The sequence below is a fragment of the Anoplophora glabripennis genome, unplaced genomic scaffold (genome assembly GCF_000390285.2).
Source record: "Anoplophora glabripennis isolate ALB-LARVAE unplaced genomic scaffold, Agla_2.0 scaffold342, whole genome shotgun sequence".
Lineage (NCBI taxonomy): Eukaryota > Metazoa > Arthropoda > Insecta > Coleoptera > Cerambycidae > Anoplophora > Anoplophora glabripennis.
The window spans coordinates 366,959-372,958 of NW_019416431.1; the positions used below are offsets into that span (position 1 = coordinate 366,959).

The window sequence follows — 6,000 nt, forward strand, 5'->3', positions numbered from 1 at the left end:
CGTCAATATTGATGCATTTTTATTCTGGGCAGCCCACTGTGCTCGTTGACGTGAAACGCCCGATATTTATTGTGTAAATTTTGGAAGTAAGTCCAAAAAACTATGATACAATCAATTTTGACACCTATAAAAAAAACTAATCCTCAAGTAACAAGAAATAATCATATAGTACTATTTTTTCAGTTACTCTGTCTTACATTCATTACATTCATTCCAAATGAAAATGTTTAATTGAAAGAAATGGTTAGTTTAATTTCCAAAGGAGATTTATAATTATAATTACCTATATTCGAAAAATATTGAATTCAGTATAGCATTGGCTTATTTTACAAGGGAGTATAGTGCGTGGTGTATATTTTACCGATACTTGTACTTTTTTGCATACAACTCTGTAAAAATTGAAACTGATTTTTTTTTAATCTTTTGTTCATGTTCAGGAGCTACAGGAAATATTTATTTTTTTTACTTCGGATAAAGCTATCATGATTTATCCTGACCACTGTCAGGGTACTTTTTTCTATGGGGTTTTCGAAAACCAAGTCCCAACGGTTAAATTTTCAAAATTTTTAAATGAACCCTTTTATGTGCTTAAAAGTTTGAATAAAATAATTCTTTTGTTATATTAAAAAAAAGATAGAGAAGATATTCTTATTTTAACCTACGAAACCCCTTAAAGTATTAGAGTATTCTTAAACAGAGGAGGCATTTCTAATACGAAAATTCCCATTCTACGTATTAAAAATCGATGAAGTAATATAATCATCTCCTTTGTATTTCGATAAGGAAAACAATTCCTTTAAAATGTTCAATTTCGAACTGGAAAAGTAATGTAAAAAAGCGATATTCTACTTTCCCAATTTAGACTGTTTGCAGTAGAGAACGTGTTATGCATTTTTATGGCTTGTATTTCTTTCAAGTCCCCTGAGTGCCGTATTAAACAGTACGGACGTAAGGAGTATCAAAATCGGATAAAATGAGGATAATTTGATCATCTAAATTTAAATCTGTAATCTCATTCATTCAGTCAGGTTTCAGTTTCACCAGAAAATCGCGTCTTTTCTACAATTTTAAACTATTTTATCGTTTCTGTTCCCAAAAGAATACTTACAATTTTTAGTTTATAATGCATATTTATAGATGTCATCAAAATCGGTATATGATACTAAAACGAAATCACACAGGCAAGAGGAAAAAGTCTTAATGCATTATTAACAAAGGCAGGACCTGACTATTTTCTGCCCCAAAGGATGTAAATAAAATCATATTTTGATTAACTATGATCCATGTTCCGCCATAATTATAAAAATGATAATCTGGAGCAAAATCAAATCTTTGCTGCCTCATTGATGATTGATTTATATATTATATTTAAATTACATGTGATATACTAATAATGGTAGGTTCTGTTCAAGTCCCATAGAACGGCGACATTACGAGTTATTATTGTGCATCCAACTATTTCAAACCTATTCAGCAAGTAGCTTTGGCCTTTCAACAAAGTCCGAAAGCTTATTTACCACACTTTTCTCAGCTCCTTAGATTCCAAAATCTGTCTTTCCAGGAGCATCATATTACTACATGCAAATCCTAGGTACTTGCCTACAAACCTTAGCTTGTATAGATGTTTCCTAAATTGACAGAGTCCCGTTATAAGTCCCGTCACTTTCCACAGTCGTATTTCATTCTAACTCATTCGTTCTTTTCTGTAAAGGTCACTCCATAAGTTCATTTGCACAGACCTCCCGTGACTTTCCTAGCAAGTTCATCCGCTTTCTCGTTTCCGTCAATTCCTTTGTGTTCTAGCACAGAATACAGCCTAACTGTATCAGTGGTAGCCAATTCAGTCAGCATTTGTAAATATTCCTGCATAAGTTTTGAACTTACCTTGTGTGTGTTTAAAACCTTAATTGCTGCTTGACTGCCAGAGAATATGTATATGAATTTGTTTATAACCCTTCGTACATTTTCTGCTAGACACACCATTATTGTGAAAATGTTTCCTTGACATATAGTGGGAAACCTCCCCAGACCGTAGCTTGCGCTCCACCTGGGTCCATACATTCCTACACCCGTCCCCCTGACCATTTATCTTTCGAGGGTATCAAATATTCTTTCCATTTGCTCTGATCCTCTATTCTAGTCTCGCATGGATTATGGAAGTGAAACTTTGGAACCATCTTCTTGGATACCATCCCGAAAGTTGGTTCCGGTGTAGATGTCCATAATCCTGAGTCGGCATGCTGATAATTATACTTCTCTTTCCACCCCTAGATGAAGCTGTCGGGGTCGATGACATGACCCCTATTATACCAAAACAGGTGAATCTCTGAATTTTATTCAGTTTTTCTACGCAACGCCATAAAATATCCTGGGTCTTACTGTCCAATACAACATTCTTGTCTTCAGTCCCCAGGTTCTATCGATGAGGCGATGACGTATACACAATGTTTGCCTCGCCTTAATTACCACTTGTTCCAAGTGTATATTCTGCTACAAAATTATGTAACTGAGAGACATTGCAATTATAAGTTTTGTAAATTTCGAAATGTCAATTATTATAGCATTCTTCGTTCAACCTGAGATGAATTTGTACCAAAAACAGATGATTTTTACATGACGAACAACAAGGGGCACACTATTGTCAAAATTTGAATTGAAAATCAAATTTATTCTTTAGAACAGAAGAGAATGCGTTTATTTTTTGACATTTAACAATGACAGTTGTTTCGTTGAATCATAGACCTAGTAGTAGTTTATAAGATCTATGGTTGATATAAACAGGTTGAAATTGCATATGGGATATAGCTACCAACACTTTACAGAACAATTAATAAACAATATAAAGTGACCAGTTCGTATATAGTTTACCGATTTTTTTTTAAGTAAATCCTGTGGAAGAACTTGTATCATTCCGATTGAACCAGATCGGATGTTGGTACTGATACATGATACTTAATTACTGTTTAAGTTTTTTCGATACCCAGAGATAATTACTAGAAAATTTGTAAATATTTCTAAAAATATTTTAAAAAATTTCATAAATAATGTGGTAGCAAAATATATAGAAATGTTTTGTAGAAAATGTATGAAATACAGGTTACAAATATTTTAGTTAACGTCACTATGTTCATCCTATAGCAAAATAGAAAGAGAATATATTTAACAAAGTTGTAATGAAGCTAATAGTTATTATTTACACCATACGTAAGTGTTATTTACCAGTTGAAGACGATTTTGCGCCCGAGCGGAGCGAGGGCTGGCATAGAGTCCAAGAATGGTAAATTATACTTAACTGCTGCGTGGTGTATAACATTTTATCTGCTTCCATAGTTCATTATGGTTCATGAAATAAAGATTAGGTTTTATTTTTTTACATTTCTTAATCAATTATGACATTATTCGAAATCTTGCAAACTCGCAATGGTTGTTTGGATTTTGTCGCTTCTAAGGTGTTTATAAACAATGCTACATAAAAGTTGCAATTTTGCTGGTTTTGAATTATTATTTCTAAATGAGTGGTTTTCAAATAAAAAGTGCAGCAAATGCTGCGAATTTTTATTGCCCGAGAAGTCGAAAGTGCCCTACAGACGAGCATATAGAAATTTCAAAGAATGGTGCCAGAATAAAAATACTGGTGTTTCTGAAATGACACTGCTAACATATTTCATGGAGAAGTCAAGACCTTTAAAGTTACCGGCGAGTTTGTGGAGTGAATACTCAATGATTAAGTCAACTATTTTCATAGAGGAGAACGTGGATATATCAAAATACCCCTAGCTGAGAGCATTTTTGAAACGTAAGAATAACGGCTATTCACCTAAAATATCAAACGTTTTTACAAGAGAACAACCCAACGATTTTCTCATTCAGGCACCAGATAACACATATTTGTTAATGAATATAGTGACGGTCTTAGGCATTACAGGAGCATGCCATTTAGATTCTAAAAATGGTATGTCATGTACGTTTACAATTACTTCTAGTTTGGGTTCTGTTTCTCACCTAGAAATTCTCAAGAAATACAACAAGATTAGATTAGAAATTAAAACTGAAATTTCACGCTTTTTTATGCGCTATCAAGCACTAGATGTTGCAACCCACCAGTCGCCAAAAATACTCCTTCTATTATTCCAAATAAGATTGCATAGTTTTTGAAACCAGAACATCCTGAAACATATAAAGGCCATTCATTCCAAAAAACATCGGCAACGTTACTGGCTAATACAGGAGTTACAATACAATATTCATTCAAATCACTACATATTACTATCTGTCTGTTCTCGATAAACTCAAAAACTACTGCACCGATTTTCATGCTGTTTTCACCAATGGATAGAGTGGTTCTCGAGGAAGGTTTTAGTATATAATTTGTTAAGTTTNAGTTTGTGGAGTGAATACTCAATGATTAAGTCAACTATTTTCATAGAGGTGTTCGTGGATATATCAAAATACCCCTAGCTGAGAGCATTTTTGAAACGTAAGAATAACGGCTATTCACCTAAAATATCAAATGTTTTTACAAGAGAACAACTCAACGATTTTCTCATTCAGGCACCAGATAACACATATTTTTTTTTTGAAGATAGTGACGGTCTTAGGCATTACAGGAGCATGCCATTCAGATTCTAAAAATGGTATGTCATGTACGTTTATAATTACTTCTAGTTTGGGTTCTGTTTCTCACCTAGAAATTCTCAAGAAAAACATCAAGATTAGAATACAAATTGAAACTGAAATTTCACGCTTTTTTATGCGCTATCAAGCACTAGATGTTACAACCCACCAGTCGCCAAAAATACTCTTTCTATTATTCCAAATAAGATTGCACAGTTTTTGAAACCAGAACATCCTGAAACATATAAAGGACATTCATTCCAAAGAACATCGGCAACGTTACTGGCTAATACAGGATTGATGTATTATTAGCAATCAAGAGACATGGTTGGTGGAAATCAACCACAATTGCAGAAAGTTATGTTGCTGACAGTTTAAATAACTAAAATGAAATAGCCAATAGGATTCTTTACAATGACACTTCAACTCCAGGTTCTAATAGTACGTCGCATCATGCTGTTTTAATCAGTCAGATAATATTGAGCCTCCGGTGACTGAAATGGAGGGGTCAAATCGGTTTGAGAAGAATGTGGCAATTAGTAAACGCGAAGCGAATAATTATCCAGATTTTATAAATGTTACTAAATGTAATAACTGTACAATTACTATAAATATTCATTCAAATCACTACATATTACTGTCTGTCTGTCTGTTCGCGATAAACTCAAAAACTACTTCGCCGATTTTCATGCTGTTTTCACCAATGGATAGAGTGGTTCTCGAGGAAGGTTTTAGTATATAATTTGTTAAGTTTTTGTATAAATTAACGATATTTGTTGGAGGTGTCGGAAAAAAATAAGCCGTCTGGGAGCTTTCAACGAAAACGCTGCCTAAACCCTTTGAGATATAACAAAATAATATATGGTGGAATTGTGTATAGGTCTACAGAAAAGTCCGCGATGGTCTATATGTTAAAGATAACATACTACCTATATCCATTTTAATACTTTAAAAAATTGGCAATTATAAAGCGGTAATGTAAAAGCTATTTACACAAATACGGTATTAACCCTTATCATTTTAAATAAATGCATGCTTAAAGCCTCTAAGGCTTTAAGCATTTCATGCACATTATTTTACTCTTTTACACCATATAATTTAAATGAATATCTTGGGAGTAATCGCAAAAAAATTACGGACGCGAGAATATAATTCAAGCGCCTCGCTTCGCTTGATGCGATCGCCGACCCTCCCCCCGCACCGTCTTGCCTACTGTTTAGCTAAGCCGAACGATAACGCGCGCGTGATCCTTTAATAAACTGACTTGGAGCGAATGGAGGTGACGACTGACGACTGTGTTTTCTTTCTGGGTGTTGTTGGAAAGTTATAATTGCGTTCGATATTTTAAGGTCACATTTTTGTTTTGTATTTGTTGTCTTTAGGTAG

At 33.9% G+C, this 6,000-nt stretch overlaps 1 protein-coding gene across 1 annotated transcript in view; it reads right to left on the bottom strand.

Annotated features, from left to right (window-relative positions):
• Nucleotides 1-6,000, bottom strand: part of LOC108909278 (tetraspanin-2A) — a 247,945-nt gene that overhangs the window by 234,112 nt on the left and 7,833 nt on the right. The window lies entirely within an intron of this gene.